Source organism: Ctenocephalides felis, unplaced genomic scaffold, assembly GCF_003426905.1.
Source record: "Ctenocephalides felis isolate EL2017-DRISC unplaced genomic scaffold, ASM342690v1 CF-g0.4_SCAFFOLD_01170, whole genome shotgun sequence".
Taxonomy (NCBI): domain Eukaryota; kingdom Metazoa; phylum Arthropoda; class Insecta; order Siphonaptera; family Pulicidae; genus Ctenocephalides; species Ctenocephalides felis.
Window position 1 is genome coordinate 30079125 of NW_020537324.1, and position 25046 is coordinate 30104170.

A 25046-nucleotide genomic window follows, 5' to 3' on the forward strand; every position below is an offset into this window, starting at 1 on the left:
TTGAATATCTATAAATTTTCACAATTTTCGCAAACATCGCATATAGTTCTACGAAATCGGAATTTAAAATGCATCGCACAGTTTAACGGGGAAAACAGCGCTTAAACACAAACACAGTTTTCATGTTGATTCGTTGAGATGATTTTCCGCCTTCGTGTTTGTGTCAATATTTTCTTATTTGTTTCCCGAATAAACGCCAATGCAGAATATTTCAAATATCTCGCGTGATTATATTTTGAAATGTCTTGCAAAGGGGGACCAAGTTATGTATTCAAATACCGTGTGATTGATTTAATAATATTTTTGACGATAATTTAATAAGTACACAACAACCCATACTCGTACAGAGCAAACATGATTATGTATATAAAAGTTTATTCGACTTCAAAACTTATTATTTTTAATAATCGACTTATTTCAAAATACAATATATATTTATTTATATTATTGGATTCTAGATTTTTATATGTATACTAATCACTAAGTTAAAGTATCTACAATAATGAACAGTTCAAAATTTTATTTTAGTCATTAGAGGATTCACAATTTTAATCAGATTAAATAATCTGATTAAAATTGTGAACCCATTTAAATTAACCAGAAAAAATACTAATATTATAATATTCAACAAATCTCATTTTAGGAAACACTCAATTTTTTTAACTTTCATATGTAATAATTTTTTATATCAACTTATTCTAATTTTATATTGCGTTTCTTGCAATATTTGAAACTGTTAGTTTTCTCCTGGATTTAAATCATTTTTTGAATTGTAATAAGCCAAGGTTATATATATTTTTTATACAATTATCTCTTGAAATTAACATAAAAACGGCTTTACAGCCTATACTAGAGCTTCCCGAACTGTAATTAATCATTCAAGTAATCAAAATAATAACCATTGAATTTTTTTTCATCTTTTGAACTCCATACCTGCGAGACCACTGGGCCTGCCTATCACAAAAAATAACCAGTACGTCTCGCAGTTAATGCGAACCGAATGCTTTTTGAATCATTCAAATCGGTAGTTCCGTACTGTCGAAAATATCGAGGATTTGTTTGAACGCTATAAATATACTTTAAAAATTAAAAATCTTTACAGGTTCGAGAAATTTACTCGAAATGTGTGCTCATTATTATAGTCCCTATGAAATATCTAATAATTTGGTGCTATTATTGGTTATTTCAATAATTTACTTCAAACTATTTTATAAACTAAAAAATAAGTTGGAAATTTAAATCTTGAATGCAAGAATACTAATATTGACGAAAATTTAGTGAAAAATTTACTCAAAAATTTGAAAAACGCAATTTAACATAGTTGATAAAAAGTAAAAATCAAATAGGTTCAACAATTTTTTCATAACACATGTGTTATCCCATCCTTTATTAACTGATAATTATAAATTGTGAGTACAGTTAGTACTGTAACTCAAGTAAATTCGTTCACAAGGAAGGTAATCGCAATTACTGTATAATTATCCCTAATACTGGAAAAGTCTTTTTGGTTTGCAACATTTTAAATTTGACAAAAGACCATAAATTTTGTTCGTCATAAGAGTAATATTAAACGGTTTTGCTGCAATGTATTTAAAAATTAATTAGTTAACTGTCTGACCTGTGATTTTATACACTAACTTTAAATTAAATAATAAAATTTCTAATAAGATTTTTCATTAACACCCACTGAGTTTTTAAATATCGTATGAGCGGTACAGTATTAAAATTTTCAACAAGGCTACATCATCTTGATAAAAAGTTTGCAAAATTGATGTCATAATTTCGGAGCAAAACTGAAGCATAAAAAATTTAATCACGAATATTGCATACGGCAAGATTTTTCCATATGCTTTTACTCTAATCCCGAATCTGCTTCGGATATTTCTTCCAAGAGCAGAGAAGCGAAGACATGATATTATCCACCTGTACCTCGAGCGCTGTTACAGATTAATAATAAACCAAGAATATTATTTCGACGAGAGTAAGGCGAAGGTGGCTAATGGCCTTAATATACCTGCGTACCGCGTGTATTATATAGGTCCGAGATATATCCTTTATGCAAATCTCTATAAAAATTCATGTTTAGGCGCCGGAATACAAGACCAATTCCCAGAGAACAAGGCGCGTATTCTCGTTCAATTCTTGCTTTTTGTAATTAGAATAATCAGAGCTTGTGTAATTATTTATCAGCTTGATTGTGATGATTTTTTATATATTACTTACATATTAAGTAATTAACTTTCCGAAGGAGAAGTTTGTTTTCGCGAAAAATCAGAATTGTAATTTTGTGATGTTTTGACATTTCAAGTGATTCCGAATCAAATGGCACAAAATTTAGAAAAAGTTTGCATGCTGTGGATGACTGAGCCTATTTTTTACATTACGTCAAAATTTTTTTCTCAAAAATGGTTGGACCTGATGAAGGACTATTGTTCGTCAGTTTAGAACGACGATCGGCCAAACCATTTCTTTGTAATTAGCAGAAAAGTGTAAAACTTCTGGTTCACGTTTTAGACCACAATCTTAAATCGAAAGACATTGGTTGGGAATCCCATCGAGTAGTTTTTGGTTATTAGGAGTGTTTGAGCCGTTCCTTGGGAATTAGTGAAAAAATGACTATTTTTTAAAAACTTGGTGAAACGATATATTTTGTAGTTTAAAATAGCTTACCATAAAATTAGGGGCCAAATATATTGTGTAGTTTATATATTAACTCTTTGGGGACGGCTGTCCACCTAAGTGGACAAACATATTTTGTGAGGCACAGGCTATTTTATAAACAATGACTCAGTTTGCATCAAAAAGTTGAATAAATTACATATAGCAGTGATAAACAGTGTTGTATTTTGAAAATAATTTTAAGTTATTTTAGTAGTATTTTTGGCCTTCTTCTTTGCTACATAGTCTTTTTTTAATATTAAAAACGACCGAGCGCTATTAAATATGGCAAAACGACTGGTAATTTTTGTGAATTAAAAGCTTGATGAGTTTTAAATAGACATTCATACAGACAAATTTTACGAAATTACTATTCGCACCGAAGACAGTGATGAATGTGATGATTATATTATCCAATTAACAAAAAGAAGAAGTTCGACAAATTAAATGAAGTGCGGAAAGACGTTAACGAATGTGCCGATTCTCTTTCAATAATCGAGATGGGCATGCATCAACAAATATCCCGACTACAAATATCATGCAATCCAAGACATCCAATAGATTATTTTACGTTATATTTTACAAATAAATTATTAGACAATAAAATAGAAAAAACAAAGCATTATGGTAACAAAAAATGAACAAATATACTGACTAATCAGTGGCATATTCTACATGCGAGAGAAAGGAAAAGGGATTGTATTGTCTGTTCTGACAGAAAAGCACTAGGAGGAAGGCCGCGAACATTTTATTGTAAAGCATGTCAAAATCAACCAGCTGTGCATTTTGGAAACTGTTTTGAACGCCACCGTTCTTTATAAAATTATCAAAAATAAATTAATATCATAAAAGTGTGTCCTTCAATGATCACATATTTTTATCAACCAAATTGCATAGCATACACATGAATCAAGTTTACAGTCGGTACAGTAAATTGTTTTGAAATCGATGCCGTCCCGTAAGTGTTAACTATTAGTAATAATAAATACCATCAATAATAATAAATACGAACTATGCACGTAGGGTCTATATTGTAAGTGGTATACACCCATTTATAATAATTAAATAATGATATAAATGTAACGGTCAAAATACAAACTACGCAGTATTCTTCGTGAATCATACATATAACATTGTAAGCTCGCGATATTGCTCTGACAAGCCCATCAGTTGTTGATAATATTCCTTTCTAGACCCCAAAACGCGCATAAAACAGTGACTATAGGCTAATGTGTTGCACTATGCAGTGACATTGAACAAGTCTTAAAATAATGTTATCTAAGATTTCAAAGTCACATTGATGGCGAGCTGATAAAAAGGCTTGCAATGATGCAGTCTTCAGTCAGGTCACAGTTTAGTTTTATATTAGTCGTATATTAGTTAATTATATTCAGTCGTATATATGTTCAGTTGTTAAAATTACATATAAAATGTACAGGAAGTCAGAAAATAAACAAATACATAAGTCTGTTTTGCTCATCATCTGCTACACATTGGTAACAGTTATGTTTAGCAGCAGAAAGATCCTATAAACATGTTGGCATTATCGGTGGATCTTCTAAACAGGAAGGGGTGTCAAGTGGTGTTCCAGCAAAACATGGTGACAGGGTATAGTATATATATATATATATATATATATATATACTACTAGTATAAAATATAAATACATTATCTACTATAACTAACAGTTTGAAAGTTGACAAATGCAAAATTTTTCATCTACTTATAATATATAATACAAGCGTTGATGTGTAGATGATAAATCGAATTATCTTCTCAACGAATAATGCTCCCAAAAATAATTTATAGATTCGAAAATAGAATAAAATCGAGACAAATAGGTGGGCGATATTTTTTGAAGGTGGGAGAAATCCAATGTTTGCTGATTTTACCGTCCTCGACAATATATTTCCTGTATAAATTCTATCAAACGTCAGATGAAATGAATCGACCGACAGATGAAAAAAACATCGCGTATAATAAATTCAATCTTCTTTTGGAGAGAGCGACTTTTCCAAGATAATTTTCCATATTAAACTGTGAAGAAGTCGGCAGAAGCGCGCTCAGACCTAAAATCAAATAAGCAAGAATAACTCGGTGCGCCGTGCGTTAAGGAGTTCTGAACCACTCGACAATCCAATATTGAAATATATTTTAACGAAATAACGGCACCGGATTATTTAACTTCTCGTCTAATTCCGCACTCGTTACAAGACAAAGTTGGTCTAGTCTTACGAAAAGTAAGTGCTTCGTGCATGTCTACTACATATTAATATGACATCTCTTCGAAATATATTGCGCGGAATTTAATTTTCATTCTGTGCATACTTACATGAAAATATGTGCATTATATTAATGTTAGAAAGTTTCTATCTTTCTGCAATTCGAATATTGTCTGCCCGGGTGTGCACGTTGCGCTTTATGAATTGTTTTATGATGGAACTTGTTATTAAATTCTATTGGATAATTAGACGGTGACTTTTCATTATATATTATTTTCTTAAATATATTGCATGTTTTATATTCTGCATACCAAGTGTTCTACAGAATCTTATTAGTACTATTTTAATATCAACCTGTTTTCCAGTGCACAACTAATAGATTTTCTCATGACTTAACTCATTTCAGATTTTGTTTTGAATTCTACTAATCTGTAATAGTAAGATTTAAGTCATTTGTGTATAAAACTAGTAGTGCATGGCATCATGCCAAAAGGCATATTGCTGAAACTTTGCCTACCAGAATTGAATATTCGAGCAAAAAAAAGATCAATAAATATTGATCAATGATTATTAACAATTGTTCTAAATATTTTCAAAGAGATAATTATAATATACTATTATTCGTTCACAAAATATACAGCGACAATCTTATTTCTCAAAATACTTAAAAATGTTTACCAAATGAATCTATCAGATGATACATGTCTTACTAGTACAATAAAGCATATGAAATATATACATTTTTAAACTTAATTGGAAATTTAAAATTTATATTCTAAGTATATAAATTTAAATATTTTTTAAAATTTTGAAATAAAAATCTGAAAATTTTAAAATATGTTTGAATCGTATGAGTGAACTTTAAAAATTAAAAAATCTTGGTACGGAAAGAATTGTAACAAAACTAGTCCTCATGATTGATTGATGTGCATATGTCTAATGATCATTTTAGACAGTCAAATATATATATATATATATTTTTGCATTTTCCTCTGTATATCCGAAACCGCTGGACCTACCTTCTATTAAATCTATCTGTATTGACAAATCTTTATTTTGTCAATACAAGTCAAATGTTTTTTTAATTATTCAAACAGGATAGGTCAGAATGTTCAAAAACTTTCGAAACGTGAAAATATGCAAACGTTTTCATTTTCAATTTTTTGCGATCACTATACTAACCTACTACGGGATTATATAAAAATAAAATAAAACACAATGAAGCTTCAACCTAGGTGAGTTAGAATAAAGGACCTTATCTCATATTTCTAAGAATTACATCCACAGAATTGAAAAGTTGAAGTTATTTTTTTGAGCTTTAGAATTTTAGCTAGAGTTAAAATTAAAATTCGAATTATATTCAATATTAAAAACAAATTATGAATTACAAAAGAAATAAAAATAAAAAAAGCCTTTCCCAAAATCTAAGTTTTTTTTCACTCTCAACACAAGCAAAATGTTATTTGAATCATTCTAATCGGTCGCTTCGTTTTCTCAAAATCTGCCTTTTTTGTAGCTCCGTATCTCGAAAACAGTTGGACCTGTCTTTGCCAAAGACTAATCAGCACGTCTTCCTATCAGTAGGAATCGAATGTTTTTTTAACTACCTGAATCGGTTGATCTGTGCGCCCGAAATCATGGACGAAAATTGTATCCATATATACATACAAACAACGCATACATCCAGATTTTCTGAAATACGCCCAAAAGTTCAGTAGCCTTTAAAGCGTGAAAATGCGAAAAAAAATATTTTCGATTTTTCGTCGATAATAACTAATAATAACCGTAGGAAGAAAATACCGGTAAAACTGTGAATTTCTAATACGCAGAAGTCAGAAAGATTAGTAGAACATATAAATAATATTCAAAACGTCAATAGTATTCTGAAAACTTTGTGAGAATATTTGAGATTGATGGACCGTTTCTGCCCCATAACAGGCCGATGTTACGGCAAGGCCATGATACATTTTAGCTTGCGTACATTATGCTCCTGAATTATACTAAATTCTATTAAATGTCACGTATTTGCAATGCGACTTGTATGTTATGAGACTAGGTCAGAAAGACCATGTTATCTTTTTTTTTTCTATAATTTATATGAACAGCGATCAGAACTTATGGGTTCTATGAGCTGTTGTTATGAATCTCTTACAAACTACGTTTGTTTTATTATAGATGGCAACCCAAACAGTTGTCATCTCTATGTGCTGAATTTTTATTATTACAATTGTTGTAATAGTGATAACTTTTACTTTCAAGTGGCATGATGCCACTACAGCTATGCCCACGAAAAGCCATTTTCACTTGAAATCATATTTGAAATCTATGATTTCAAGTGAAAATTTGGTATCAAGCTGCTTTGATACCGAACCGACCGAGGTTGGATTCGAACCCGGGACTAGGATTTGCTAGCCCACGTAACCATTTTATCTAAGATCGTTTTTTGGATCGCCATTTGTGCATTTTAGCGGTTAAGTTTTCCATCTGACAACCTGAGAAAAATGCCTGACTGCAAAACAACCACCGGGCTTTTGACAATATTTAGAACGATTTAGTATGGAAAACTCTAATAACAAAGCCTTTGCATAGCATTAGTCTCTTATAGGGCAAAATGGGTTCATAAATTAGATACAACGTAAAATTTTTTGATTACTTCAAGCACATCAAAATGCTGATCAATTATTCTGTAAATGGTATAATTACCAAGTAAAGTAATTTATCAATCAATTATACTTCTTCCGTGATTACCAACTGTTGTTCAAAATTAAAATTTTAAATTATTCAACTTAAAAACATTGTACAGTGCGTGCCGATAAATACACCGGTCAAAATTATGCACAAACATTTACCCGCAGGTGCAAGAACACGATATAGGGCTTTAATGCAAAACTTTGTTCGTCCGGAGTTTTCTCCGTAAAAATGAAACATTTACAGGAGCTACTGCTCATTAAAAGAATATTAGTAAGAAATTGATTTATTACGCTATTGCTGTCTTCTCTGGCGCTAATACCGACCTGCCAGATCCGATAATATATTTATTAAAGTTAAATATTAAATACAGATATACTGCTACAATTTCTATATAGATACAAGCCGGTATATTTTATTTCTTCATCAATCATTCCGTAATACTATAGTCTGGCCGCAGTGGAAATTATTATACACGGGATAAATCGTAATCTCTTATAATTGATATAAAGCGATATTGCTTTTCTTTGATCGGGAATTCTTTTAGATTATCAATATTTACTCAGAATGATTATATTTATTTATAACGTAATAATATAACGCCATATTAATTTTGATAATTTATAAAATAAAAACTTAAAAACAGATGGACCTGTCTTCAACGTTTTTGTTGAATCAGCATGCTTTCCCATAGGAATCTAATGTTTTTTGAAGCATTCAAATCGGTTGATCAGTGTGCCCGAAAACAGACAAAAAATTGTATCCAAACATACATACATACATACACATACACATCCATTCATTTTTCCTGAGGAATGTCAAATGTTCAGAAATCTCTGAAACGTGAAGATATGCAAAAACTTTCATTTTACGGAAAGTTAATAAACTTTACTCAATATTATGCCGAATAATTTTCATTTTTTCGAAGACTATTTTTTAGTAAATAGAAATACTATAATTTAATAAACGTAATATGAAAAATTGACAAATTCGGTAGCTGCAGTTAATTTGTATAGCAAAGTTATCTTTACTTATTTTGGTCTAAAATTTTGTTTTCGTAAATATTTGCAAGATTCTGTTTTTTCTGATTTACAAAATGACATATTACTACAGATTTATCAATTTAATGTATTAATATAAATTTGTTAGATTGGAAAGCTATGATCTTCTTGTAACAGTTTTTTACATTAAAATATCTTGAGATCGACCGATTTTATTTCTATGAAATAAAGTAAATATATGCTAAAACTATTTTCATATCAATAAATATATTCATTCGGTGTTACAACTTTCCCCATGTTTTGTGCTAGTTGCAACATCTACTAAGGCAAATAGTAAAAATAATCTACAAATAATCGTTCTGATATGTTTTTTTCTCACAAATCAACGTAAATCATAATTAATACAAATAAAAGATATGTTTTCTGTAAATCAGTTTTCATCTTCATATGTATTTGTATATAATTCTTGTATGTTACAACTAGCCCCAAAGTTTTGTTTCAACTGACACTAAGTATGTTTTTTTACATTACTCAAGATGAGCAATTTAGTCATCACAAAAATATCTATTACACATTATCAAAGGTCGATGAAATTGAAATCAAATAACCGAAAGATCATGATAGATCAATTTTATATTTCATGTCAATAATGATGCACCTGCACAGTTCTGTAGTCTACTGGATAGTATCTATAGCGATATTATGCAGGATAGTTTACATGTCCAATTGAGACAAAAAATATTTCTATATCCCGAAAAATTTATTATACCAAGAATTTAATATACCAAGAAGAGTTTTATTAGTCATCTTTGTTAACAATTCGGTGATATTATAACCTAAACTATTGCCCATATGAATGAATGCAAAAGCATATCTAGCTAGAAATCGGTAATTAAATTTATTGCAAATTTAATAATTTTGCATAAATTTTAGTAATTACATTATTATATCGATATTCAATTTGTACATATGTACATAACTTATTACGTTACAATAATAATTCAAAATGTTTGCTAATTGACCAAATTATGGAACTAGCAATATATTCAAAAGTACCCGAATTTTAACTATATCTCATTAACAACAAATTAATATATCTATAAAATATTTCATTGCTTTATTAATAAATAACTATATTGATTAAACAAATTTGCAAGCAAAATATTGTTGGTACATTGTTATTTCCAAATAAATAAATCAATTGATTTATTTTATTTAATTGAATATAGATAAAATGACTCACATATTAATGGATATACTGAATAATAAATTATGTCAATTGCAAATATTTTTCTCAATTTATTTGCTGGATTATTTTAATACATAATATTTTTTCAGAAAATACAAAAAAAATAAATATACTAGTCCAGTAATGCAACAATTCACAGGGTTAAAGTATATATTTATTTCTTGACATTATATATATACATATAAGAATCAATAGAGAATATAGCCACCATATTATTTAACACTTTACATATTCAATAAAATTTTATAATTATCTTGAATTTTTTTTATTATTATATTTTATACAATTTTTACATTTTTACAAAATTAAATACATGCATTTACATGTATATGATCCAATATATTTATAAATAAATTAGTATGTCATAAGTATTCATAATCTATTGAGTAGGGTTTGGGTTGATAAGTTGCCACTACGGCTATGCCTATTAGCTCTCTTGTCTTAATTGTAGAATCTTTAATTTGTAGAAAATTTTCGGGAGTACCGCTCAACCGATTTGAATGAATCATAAGGCATTTGATTCCTATTGATAAGGAGACGTATTGATTAGTTTTTGGCAAAAAACAGCCCAGCTGTTTAAGAAATAAGAAGCTAGAAGTGTGAAAAATAGCAGTTTTTGAGAGAACAAAGCTTCCGATCCGAATGAATCTCAACATTTTGATGTGAAGAAACTTAGAACGGAATTTTTTTCCCCAAAATTTGAAAAAAGTTTTTACGAATTTACATTTTTTTTTTCTTTTCTGAATATTCAATATTCAAGATTTTGATTTTAATTTTAGTTTTAGCTAAAATTCTAAAACTCTTATATACATCCAATAAATAATTTTAACTTGTCAATTCAGTTTTCATCATTCTTAGAAATATGACATAAGTTCATTCATTCTAATTTTGCATGATCGAATTTCGTTTATTTACTTCTCATGGATATATGAACGTCGTCGTACAATTTATAAGCTCTTATATATTGTCTATAAGATATGAATAATGAAAGATAATAGTTTGAAATCATTTATAGTATTCATCGAATATTACTGTACGGGAAGTTGCAGCAATTTGCCTCAAGGCGCAATGCCTTGCACCACTAGTTTCGGCTTAATTTTTGTAATAAATGTAAATAAATTCTAGACACTTTGATAGATCTGATTTATACAAATATTTATCAAGGTATTATAAAGAATTCATTGAAGAATGCAAACTCTCTATATTTAGAACATTGTTTTATCTCCATAAATAATATTTTCACAAGTTATTATTATAATTCTGATACAACATAGTCTTATCCTCGTAGCAAGTCCATCAATCAATTTATCTAGACTTCGTATTATACATATATTAATATTTTTATCCTCACGCAACGATTTCATTGTAAACGAATTTATTCATGTCGGATCGCTTTGAGCGATACATCTTGAAATAGAGTCATTTATTTTGCCTTTATCGCGTGACTAAATATAACTAAACATTCGTCAAAAAATAAAATCGCTACTTCGTGAAATATTGCGAGTGGTGCCCGTGTACAATATCAAATATTTTTGGATAAATGTCATACGATCAACACAGATTTTGCTTTGAACACGTAAACATAAAAATTGTCCGCGGTATTATATTTTTCCCGAAGAAAAAAATATATATCAATATTCTCAACTTCGCATAATATTTGCTAATATATGGAGAGATAAGAGTATTATTAATCTGTGGATTTCAAGACATAGATTTTGTCTTTAGTCAGAATTACAATTAAAATCTGAATTATTTTCGATATACAAAATTTGTTGAAAAAGAAATTTGAAAAAAAATTAAAACATTTTTTTTACCCAAAAGCAATTTTGTTAAAACAAACAAAACTAATCACCACTTCTCTCCGTCATTACGAATTGAATGTTTTTTGAATCATTCAAATCGGATGCTCCGGTCTCTCAAAAACTCTATTTCTATTTTCTGCACTCTTTGCTCCGTATCTCAAAAATGGCTGGACCTGCCTTTGCTAAAAACTAATCAGCATATCTCCCTATCAATAGGAATCGAATGTTGTTTTAACCATTCAAATCGGTTGATCCGTGCTCCGGCGCACGTTGACGAAAAATTGTATCCATACATACATCAATTTTTCTGAGGTATGCCAAAATGTTCAGAAACCTTCAAAACGTGAAGAAATGTAAGAATTTTCAACTTCTTTGTCAGTACATGTCCACCTGTCTATCATTCAACTAGTTTTTCTTTTTTTCTGCATTTTTACCTGCCTACCTGTATATTTGCCTACTTATTTACCGATTACTTCATCTATTTGGAATCAATAATAATAATTTGTGATGATCATTTTTGATCACCAAATGCTTTTTTTCTGCATCTTCGAAACCGCAAAAGTGTGATCAACACTTTAATCAATTTTATTGGATTCTCCGTTCTCGGAAAAACTGAATTTTCGTTTTCCATGTTTTTGCCCTTATCTCTAAAACAGCTGGACCTGCCTTGGCAACAATCGGTTCAGCACATCTCCCCGTAAATGGATTCAATTGATTGATTCCTGCTTTCGAAATCGTGGACAAAAATTTGTATCCATATGCTACATATACTTACCCTAAGGAAAGTTAAAAATATCTTAAAATCAAATTTATAAATTTTATATCCCAATTAATAGTTTACGATATTTTCTGTATTTGCAAAACACTAGTCATTCAAATGTCATGATTGGGATGATCAATATCCCAAACATCTTATTCATTTGTTATGTGAAAAATCTTCATGTTGCATAAAAAATTATAGAGTTACATATTGTATATCCAAACTAGTCATGGAGAAACTCAAATATATATAAAGTCACCATATGTAATTTTAAATAAAAATTAATTTTATTTCAAATACATTTCAATCAAATCAATTTGGCAAAACGCAGAAATGAACTATTCTATTTAGGAAACATAAGTTATCTGTTAACTAATATAAAATAAAATATTTTGAATTCATTTATATTTTATAATTTGAACTACTATTTTCAATCTTGGTTTAATAAACATGGAAAAAAAGATGGACCACATTCACAAAAAAGTAACTCTCAATTTAACTAAAAATACTTTATTATTATATTTTATAATTTAGTTCAGTCGACTCACTTTTAGTATTACCACAGTTATTACCATTTTTCTTTAAAAAAGGAGCTATAATAGTTCAGTAGAATGAAATGGGTTTAAACATAAAATTATTATACCTTGTTTGAACTCTGCCCTATTAAACATATTTTTTAATTCTTTTTTCAATAAGACTTAAAACCCTAGAGTTTATACAAAACATTCCGTGCACTTCAATTTTTCAAGAAGTTTTGAAGTGTATAATATGCTTTCAAGTCACCCCACGCTTTTTCCCTACTTTATTAATAGCTTTCTCTATTGCCCACTTGAGTATTGCATCAAATTGGTTAAAAAATATAAATGAAAATAAAATCATGCAGCCAACTGAGCTTTTTAGGGATTGAAACAGGATCAAAAAACCATTTATCAAAAAATTCAATCGTTCCTTTACACTGCGGTTTTCTCGCCTTTTGTACGGGACCAAAACTCACTTCTTTCCTTGTTGAAACGATTTCGGATATATTCTCAATGTTGTCCGGATCATTTTAGATCACGCATCTTTTTAGGCAGGGATAGTAAATTTGATTGAATTTTGCATCTTGTTCTTGTAATAAAACTACCTAATTTGCTAAAAAAAATTCAACTCTCTGTAGGGTAAGTGATAGTAATCGCAAAAAAATCGAAAATGACAATTTTTATATATCTTTACGTTTCAGAGGTTTCTGAGCATTTTGGCATATCTTAGAAAAATGGATTTATGTGTGTGTGTGTGTGTGTGTGTGTGTGTAGAGTATGCGGATACATTTTCGTCGACGATTTCGAGAACACGGTTCAACCGATTTCAATAATTCAAAAAACATTCGATTTTTATTGATAACGAGACGTGCTGATTAGTTTTTGGCAGAAGCAGGTTAGCTAGCGTTTCAAAAATATGGGGCAAAAAGTGCCAAAAACGGTAACTCCGTTTTCTTGTATTGACAAGATGAAAAACTGATAAAATTTTGAGCAGACAGGTCTAGCGATTTCGGAGGTCTAATAAAAAAAAGTAAAAAAAAGAGATTTGGCGGTCAAAAATGATCATTAGACATATGCATATCAAATTATGAGATATTTGATGCAGATTTTAATAATACGTTTAAATTTTGTTTACATTTCTATGGATTCCTTAACATTGTTTGTTCGTTAGATGGCGACGCGGCGCTTACGCGCTTTGATATTTCGTCTCTATGCACCTAAAGCAGTACGATTGCTTTGAAAAAAAAGAGTGCGCGTAAGGTTCACACGCTATTGAAGTAAAACTTATTTGCTACTGTACAACATGGCATTTAAGTAAAAATAAATACATCATATAACAATTTTGAATAATGTTTATTAATAACATGGTAACACTCGTGACGCACACATTTATTAGTGTCAACCAATATACACATTTATATAATGATACATTATAAATTATACATTTATAATAGCATTAAAAATATGTATAATATTCAAAAACAATAATGTAATTAAAGTCATACTTCAAAAATAACATGATCGGTTTGTCATTGTAATTAGCATTTAGAAATGAACCTTCATTAGAGGAATGAAGTAATTGCTGATTAATAACTTCTATAATATTCGTTCGCACAGTGGATTATGTTAAAAAACGCATAAACAAATATTGTTTTCGCAACTTCACTTATCATGTAATTCTGTTAGAAGAACTTCATGTAATTAAAATTAACATACATTCATTGACTGCTTGTATTTTTTTTCACTTTTTCGCTGGCGACATAATCTCATTCTTTGAATAGCTCTATACCTAAAAAATATTTTCCATTTTAATAACTTCAAAGATTTATAGAAACTACGAATAATACAGTAATAATTTCTGATCGATAGTCTTACGTTTAGTATATGGCACAAAAGTTTAATTTGTTTTTTTTATTTTCAAGGAACAGGGTAAAATATTTTTTTGATTCAGGCATTTTTTATTAAATCAAGATTTGTACTACGATGTAACTTTAAAATGTTTATTGATCTATGCTGATTTCTTTGTTGATATCGGTACGCATACAACGTTGATGCCGGTACGCATACAACAACAGACCTCTATTCACATACACTACGACTAATCAAAATCGACCCTTATAGAAATGATCTCATCGCGAGCGAATGACGAACAGTTTGGGCGTAACGGACTTCCGTTGCATTTGTACGGATTTACACCCTAGTCACACCTAAAGAAGTTTCACTTCAAAAATTCAAAATTTCCTAAATATTTCAACACAAAGAAAACATTTTTTTTCAAAGTTTTTTTTTTTGAAAAAAGTAATTTTTTCAGTTTTTTCCAACAACCTAATTTTTTTCTAAGTTAAAAAAAAATAAATTAATTTTTTTTTTTGGTACGGGAAGTTTCTGCAATTTGCCTTAAGGGCACTATGACATGCACCATTAGTTGCTATCAGATTCAGAAGACCACCTACAGAGTTGTGTACCTCTGACTCTTCCTGGTAGCCCTTAACATTCGTTTCGAGTGTCGTCCATCCGATCGCTAAGAGTCGAGTATCATTAATATCTTTCGGGCTGTGAAAAGCATGACTAGCCAAACGACTCGCGCTTTGATCCCCGCCAAGCGACAAAACGCTTTTCATACGACGACGACAATGTCAAAAGAAACTACACAGTCAGGCCCTTATCTCGTTTGACTCTAGGTGCAACGTCTGACGAGGGCGAACCGAGCCCGTTCCGAACGGTTACAGATAAACGATAATACGGGATGTGAACTAAACACTTTAGCATACAAAAATGCTCACAAAAGTGGCAACGGCGATGTCGCTGAGGGCTTTATCGAGGAGAAAACGGTTTTGTATAAAAACATATTGTAAGGGATACATATTAAAACTTATTGGGGCTTGGTTGGTATTATGACTTAACGAAAGTTCATGCAATTTTTGGGTCTATAAACAAATATAATAATAATTTACGTAGAGTGTGTTATAGTAATTGCACAAAATTAAAAAATGAAGATCTTTGCATATTATTGACGTTTGAAGATCTCCTGAATGTTTTGGCATACCTTAGAAAAAATGGATGTATGTATGTATATTTTGTCCACGATTCCAAGATCAGAGATTTACCGATTTGAATGATTCAAAATCTATTTAATTTCTATTCATAAAGGACGAGCTGATTAGTTTCTGGCAAAGGCAGGCCCAACCATTTCGGAGATACAAAGCAATGAGTATTTGATTGTAATGATTCTAACAACATTTTACTTGTATTGACGGAGAGAAAAACTAATTACATTTTTGCGAGGGCAAGTGCAGCCGTTTTGGGGTTACAGAGAAAATAGTAAAAAATTTACATTTTGAGATTTAAAAATGACTGTTGAAAATGATTATTATTTATTTATACAGATACAGAAATATTCTCACATAAATGACAGTAGACACGTAGACAGGTAGATAAATAGACACATTAGGGCAAATGGCAAGAGGCATAAAAATAGGTAGAAATGTAGACAGGTAGATAGGTAAACAGGTAGACAGACAAACAGGAACAGAAATAGACAAGTGAACAACCACTAGTAAGCACTTGGACAGGAAAACAAAAAAGTAAATTGTTAGGGAGTTAGATTATATACTATAACAAATCAAATATATATATTGATTAAATTGATGTAACTTCAAAATATTTATCTATGCCGATTCCCTTGATTAAATTGATTATTTACACATATCGACTAGTTCATTTACTTGCCTAAGGGCAAAATTCTTTTTACAACTATTTTTATATTAATTTATTATATGCAATACATTACTCATTATGAATTAAATAAACTTAACATTAGATATAAAATCAATCCAGTCTAGACATGTAGTATTCACCTATAAGGTTTCGCCAAAAATAGCACTATTCAGCATGTTCAAAACAACATTCTAAGGCAGCCACAATACACTCGATGGTATTTTCGAAATTAGTTAAATCTATTAAGAGCAGTAAAATAAGGATTGAAATGGGCAAATTAAATTAATTGAAAATTGCTGAAAATAACAGTTGCAAGGCTCTAAAGCAAATTTATTGATAATATTTACAAACTTATAAATAACAAATTAGAATTATGATTATTTCTTTGGTCATTTATTTTTATTTCAATTACCACATAATCATATAAGACATCGATGAGTTTTTTAATATTTAAAAAAAAATGCAACAAATTTGGAAACATTAGTTTAAAACCTATTTAAAATTTAGGAATTTGAGAACAGAACAAACAGAATTTGATTTTGCATCAACGATTTTCATCTGAGGTAGGCTTGCTTCTTAAATAAGCTGTTTTCACCGGCTACCAAAAATAATTTGTCAATTGCAAAAATAAACTATTATAAATTACTTGAGTGATTGCAAAATGAATAATTATTTTATCAAAAAAATAAAATATAAAAAAATGTACAATTTATTCGTATGAAAAATATTTATATAAATAAATTAAAAAGTGAAAATCTATAAATAAATTAAGAAGTGAAAAAAAATACACTAAAGTACGGTTTTTAACAAAACTTTAAATCTCTGAACCAGGCGAGTACTTGCTAATTTCCTTGAAAGGTTTTAATATTGATGGCTGTCATTTAGAATCAATGACTACCATCTTAATGAATCTCAAACCTTCTTAATAATGTTTGAAAATTAGGTAAAATATTATAAGAATTATTACGCATCAGTATATTTCTTTGTGGCAGTGTGAGTGGAATCAATTGTCCTAATTTTCTATGTTTACATAAAATAATATAAATAACAATGTTTTATTGAAATTCACTACATTACGATAAGTTTCTCTCACTAAAACTAAAATTAGACACATATTGTTGGTGAAAAACAATTCAATTAATATTTTTCAATAAGTTCGAAATGGTTAGTCTCAGAACTCAACATTATAAATTGAAAATGTGCCCATAATCCTCGTATATTTAAGAAGTTAAAAGTTTTGTATAGGTTGTATGCAAACTTGGACGTTTTACTTAATATTCCATCATTGATACGTTAAATATCTGTATGTGATTTGATGTTATTAATAATACCCCAATATTCAATGGGGATATCAATTATAGAATAGAATAGAATTGTGTTAACTTTAATATCAAGGTAACAATTCACATTAAAATATGCTTAATAAATGTGTTCAGTCGTCCAGTGAATAAAACAAAAATAAAATCATACAATTTTGGTTCATTATATAATATTACCATTTTGAGCCAAGCTATTTTTTCAAAATTGAAGTATATAATTTGCTCTCGGTAATACGCAAAGTTTCAACAATCTATGTTAAGGCTAAACACTAAAAACAGCTTATTTCTTTCATTTAATTTATTAAATTTTTTTACCGAAATCCTGTTTCAAACGGCCAGAATCATCCCCTAATAATCTCTTCAGCGATGAAACGGAGCGTCTATAATTTACTCGTCCTCGAGCTATCACATCAAATCTTCTCAATGACCTAATCCGATAATTACACAAAGCACTTAATTTAAGACGGGTTGCCATTTGAGAAATTGATTCCTGCAGACGGCATCAAGCCCACAGATCAGTCACATGCATTTCGGAACCGTGATATCCATTATGCGGAATGATTCACGACTTCACCTTTATACCGGAACGCCGGAAAATCATTCTGCGCTTGAAGACACTCGAATGACTTCCACCAGTTACGAATTATATTTGATTTGAAAGCTCTGCTAAATATTTCATAAATTTATTTCGAAGTTTACGTAAAGGTTAAAAGAAATAATAATTGTTATTACATTAAATTCGTCAAATTAAAAGTATTATTAACACAGGTCCACAAGTAAAAAGTTGCTTCTATTGGGTGTGCGGCATATGTTTTCCAATGTAGTTTAAACCGCTGAACACTAATCTGAAGGGGGGGATCAAATAACTTTTTTTTTTAATCAGAGGATACGACAAAATATTCGATCTAGCAATTCTTCACCATAATACTTCAAAATCTTACAATTTTTGTCGTTTCCTGATCCTTTCTACCTTGACTCATGAGTATTCATGTATTAGGTTTTTTGTGCAATACAGAAGTATTTCAAATATTCAAATTGCAAACATTGTTGCAGGGACAATAGGAAGGAAATATGTTTGAAAATTACTGCTGAGTTATAAATTGAATACACCAATTAATTGAAACTCAATAGTCATTTAAGTAAAAAGGGGTAGGAAACGAGAGAAAATATAAGATTTTGAGTATTCAGAAGAAGAATTACTAGACCGGCTATTGTCATTTTTTTATTTATTTTTTTCAATTTTTAGCCACCTGGCCCCAAATTGAACTGTGTAGTTAGTTAGTAACTAACTATTATTTATTTAGGTATTTTGGGAACAGCATGTTTTATCCATTTTTATTCTTCGAAATTTATTATGACTATATCCTTTGATTTTCGTTCTGAATTATCTTTACCTCCTTCTGGATCAATTTTTAGTTTTGTTAGTTTTTAGTATATTTTTGAGATATAGTAATTATCATATTAAGATAGGCTTGACAAATATACTGCTATTGAGCAGTCATCTAAAGAATCGAACAAAATAAAGGCTAACAATTTTATTAATAAGGCAAATGTTTTGGGTCCTGATTTAACTTTTTCATTCCTGACTTCATTTTCAATGAACAATGCAAAAAAATACAGGAAATGGCTCAAAATAGTAAAGATCGAAATATTAACATAACACAAAAAATAACAATATAGTAATATATTTTCTGTAGAGTTCGAAAATAGTTGTTTCTTCTCTCTTTCAATGTGTTTATTTCACGTTTATGCAAAAATTCTATAAATAAAAATAACTTAATAATTATTTATAAAAATAATTCTATAAATAATAAAACGTTTGGCCATGCCGTTTCTTTATACATGTAAATAATACAAAAGTGTAATAAAGACTAATTTACGTTTTCAAATCAAAAAGTTTTATTCGATTTCAAAAATTAAAAAAAAAATATTCGAATGATATTAGTTGGATGGAAATCGTGCTGATTTTGGATAAAAATCGATCGCCCGGGCCATTTCTTTGTAAACTATTGCTGATTTTTATGAAACTTATAATGATAGTTGTCTTAAAAATCGCACTTAAATATAAGAGGCTTACAAGTGACATAAAAAATAAGAGTGAGATACTGAGCATTTTCAAAAACGCTTCATCTAGACATGTTTGATTTTCAATGTGTATTTTTTTTATTCAACAATATATTTAAAACTGTCCTATATCAACATTTAGTAAATCTTTTGGCGATTTTAGATAGAAAATGACAATAATGTGTACCTAATACTTCAATTTTTACAAAATTGAATAATCTGCAATAGTTCGTCACGTTGGATTTTACATACTCTAAAATATTATATTGATTTCTCAATGATTGAGTTGATTATTTATACATGTTGTGAAGAGCATGCCACTTGCCTTAAGGTCACTTGCCACTTGCACCTAGTTACTCAAGTTTCTAAAAAATATTACTGAGGAGTGAAATATAATTACCAATGTACCAGTATTATTCTGTTAAATGGTATTTCATCAAATATTAAAAAAAAGAACTATATATGAGTTTATTACCCAAGGGTATTGTAATCATATAATAAGAATTAGAATGAGAAATACTAGCTTACAATCTTTGTGTATATTGCAACACATTTTATAATAGTAATTAGTATAAATAATATTTGAGCAAGAAAAGGAAAACGTTGAATTTCCCCCCAAAAAAGACTAAGTTTCAAATATATACAATAATACGTGTGTATACTATTGTAAGCAATAATTGCAGTATATTGTATTCAATACTGTATATATTTTATGCTGTGAATTTTGCCTAAAATTTAATAAAAATCAATATGGACTAGGAGTGATATTTAGAATAACATGATTAAAAGTGACCAAAAAAAAATTATAATGAAACAAATACAACTTTTTTCAAAAATTAATATTCAAAGCACTATTCGTGACTAACTAATATTCGTGACTAATATTAATTCTCAAAGCTCAGTTCGGTGGCTGAGATTTTTTAAAAGCCCATACATGTACGAGTATATGTGGCTCATGGTGCATTGATGATTTATCAAAAAAGGTCCAAATAAAAAATACCTTTTGAAAGCTGATATATTACATAGTATTATTCTTTTGCTTTAATTTTTGCGATTGGTTTCTAGCTTGTGGCTGCGCTGTCGGCATCAGCGCCATACGAATGACGAGCGCTTTGCTTTGTGCGTTTGTCAAAGCCCTTTCCATGCCGCTAAGTTTCGCGTTTCTCTCTGGCAGATTTTGAGTGGTTTTGACTTATGAAACCGATACACACATATTCTAGAATCAGGTCATATTATATAGGTGTTTATGAACTGTTCGTATTGCGAAAGTACCTTTATTCAGTGGAATCTGTGGATTATAAGTGCACTTAACGCGAGAGTGGTTAAAGCATCTCTCGGTGATGAATACACCGTTGGTGAAGTAGATATACAATAAAAAAAAACATGAAGCTGTAAATTTGTATAAAAACATAGATTCATTGATTTGGTAGTGTTTTGCTATAAATTATACTTTTTATGGACCGATTCTGCGCGTAACAGAGAAATGTTACGGCATAGCTATGTTACGCTCCGACTCCCATACATTATGCGAATGAATCATACTGAATGCTGTCAAAATATCATGCATTTGCTGTTCATTCCGACGTTTTAAGCATAAACTGCAACGTCACTCGTATGTTATCTAAGAGGAATCAGAAACACACACTTATCTAACATCGTTTTTTTGACATTTGTGCGGCTTTTAGATTATGTTTTGCCTCAAAAAACCTGAGAAATTCGCCTGACTGAACACCAACCGCATAACTTTTGTCTATATTACTATAAAAAATTCTTCATAACATGACCTTATCATAACATTGCGGCAGAATCGGTCCCTTAAAATTTACTTACAAATCATAAAATTTCTACATAATAATTGATTTATTCTGACATTTTACTATTTGCAGTAGTGTTAGTTGTTATTGCACCCGTGTACATGCACTGATATTCATTATTACTAACTTAATTAAAGTTTTGCTTGACAAAACGATATATTACTAAAGGTTTATATACAAACTACGCAATATATTCGATTATTCATTCATTCATTCCTTACATTGTATTATATCCATATCACGTGCATCAATAGTATACATCGTTATCAACGGTTTATCAAAATAAAAATTCAAACTACGCAAAATATTTTATTAGGTACTCATTCTCATAAAAATGCTTGTTATAAAGTATTACATGCATAAAACTGTACTCAATATGCATTAAGCCGCTTCACTTAACAATATTATATAATGCCTTCCAATATCAAAAAGTGGATATTTGTGTAAGTTTTGTCATAACAGCAAGCAATGTCTTAAACATTGTAAAAAATCTGTGAAAAAATACTTCATATGAAAAATCTTTATTTGAAAATATATTAAATACTTTAGCATCAAGCGAAATTGTGGGGATGAAACATTACTGATCGGGCGCGTCAACATATTATTTGGTGGCAGCGACCCAACATAGTATCACAAATATATTTTCTCTTCAAATTTTCTTGAAACTACAAATCATTATTCTTGCTTATAAATGACAATTCGGCAATCTTTTAAGTTATATTTCTTGATTTTTTTGCGTAGCTTTTAGAGTTTTTCTAGTATATTAGCCTATTTGTGATTTTATGTTTCTGGAATATTCATCTAATAATTATTAATCTAGTATGAGTAAAAACAAATATGTGGTGTTACCTAATGTAGAATTTTTTATTGCAAATCCCGCTCATAGAGCAAAACCATTAATATTAAAATAATACTCAAAGTTCAAAATAAATTAAAGGAAAACTGTCTCTAAAATTAATGGAAAAAAATCTAAGTCAAATTTCAAATTGTGCTCGTTTATTATATGGTTAAATACTAAATACTATATGCCTTATTTGATATTGATAAAATATCAGCCGAAAGACGATATTATGATTATCTACATTCCATTTGTTCAAAAGCTATTTAAACATTGATGTTCTTATTTAGCTTCAGTTTTAAGACAAGTTTTTGAGAAAAAGTTGCCGAAAAGTTCAAAAAGGACACGCACACACACTTTTTCACAATTTAGTCTCGAACGATTCAGAGAGATTTGAAACGTCGAGAAAACAAAATAAACGAATTTTCTGGCAAAAACAAAACACTTTTAAAATTTAAAAAATATATATTTTTTTGCAAAAAAAATACAGAACATATATTTTCAATATTATTTTTCAATACGATCGACGGTTAGGTATTCAGCTTATGAATGAACTTCCACTCAATATCCGAAACTTAGACAGCAAAAAATTTCATGCTTTCCTAGTTAAACTTTTTAAAGAATTAGCTTTTGATGACATTACTGAATTTGATTTCAATAGCTATTTTCTTGCATAATCCTTATTTCTTATTCATGTAGTCTGACCATTTGATCGCCTGTACCATGTTTTTTTTATTGCTATTCTATTAATCCAAATTTTTACGGTTTTAATTTAGTATAACTTTCAACCTTGTGCAAGAATTTTGAGCTTGACTCATGGTCAAATAGATTTAATATGATGAACTTGATGATGATCATTGTATTTGATGTTCGAATGGTTTTTTTCAGCTCTTTTTTCAGAAGCGAAATTTGTGCCGCTACTATGATTATTATAAAATTACTATCCTTTTGATATTAATTAATAAATATAATAAAATTATAAATAAAAAATAAATAAATGTTCTCTATATAGTAAGTTTTTTGAAATACAAGTTATGTATTGATGTTTATGCTAGCTCAAAATGATAATTATAACAATGATAATTATTCCACTATGGATGGCTGAGGAATTCATAATATTTTAATTAATGTTCGTTATTAATGCTGCGAATCTTCTCAAAATATCACTTTATTTTCTCATCTTCCAAAGTTAGCAGCTATTTATAAGTACCTGCTACTAGTAATACAAGTTATTATTAGCAGTATCTGGAAACTTCTTGCAATTTTTTTTCCTTACTCGCCATAATAAAATACGCTTGCGTTGTGTAAGTTTTCCGCTTATACTGTTTCCGGAAAAGTTCGCGAAAACTTTTCAGTTCCGTATCGTATTTTCCTCTCATTTGAATTAATAGTTTGTACAACTCGTGACAGATGATAAATCAGTTAATAAACAACTTTACGTCTTTTCGGAACTCATTTAAAGCATAGGAAAAAAAGAAATTTTAATGTATTTTAAATGGTACATGGGTAACATTAAATTGCATTTACATTAAAATACATCTGCGTGTATATATATATATATATATATATATATATATATATATATATATATATATATATAAATTAAATACTAGAAATATTGAGTCAAAGTATAGTTTTTGAAATAGATATTACAACTTTAAAGATTCAGAAAAATCTAAAATAATTAATCTAAAAAGCTCGTGTTTGATATCACATGTTTTTTTATAACCATGTAACATTTTATAATAGTTTCTGAAAATAGGTAACTTTGTTTTACCTACCTTTTATCATTTTTTATAGTTATGCACATTTGTATTCTATTTTATATTTGTAAGTTAGTAATATGGAAAATACTACTAATTTTTCATGTAAATTGATTAATATATAAAAAAATTATTTGAATAAGGATTTTCAAATCTGTATTTCACTATAGAATAAATCAAATTATATCTACATCAATACATTATAATCATACTACATTACCCTTTCCACTCGGACGCTTCGGCATCAAATACATTTGATCTTGCAATTCTAGAGTGATACGATACGATTTTAATCGCAATAATGTTTCTTTATTAAATCAATTCCTTATATTTTTGGGTACAGAATAAACTTCAGATCGCAAGTAAAGTGAATTGTGTGTTTCTTAATTCATTATTTAATATCACAATTGATACTAATAGTAATTCATTACATTTTTTATATGATTTAAGCAAATTTGTATATACAAAAAATGTAATAATATGCGCATTTAATATGTTTGCAAAATCTGCAGATACAAATGATATAATCTGTACTACAGATTTTGTGTTTCAATATAGGATTCATAATTTTGTCATGTATAAATATGCTATAGATTTCAATTTATCTTTGTTACAAAGGAACTGAATATATTT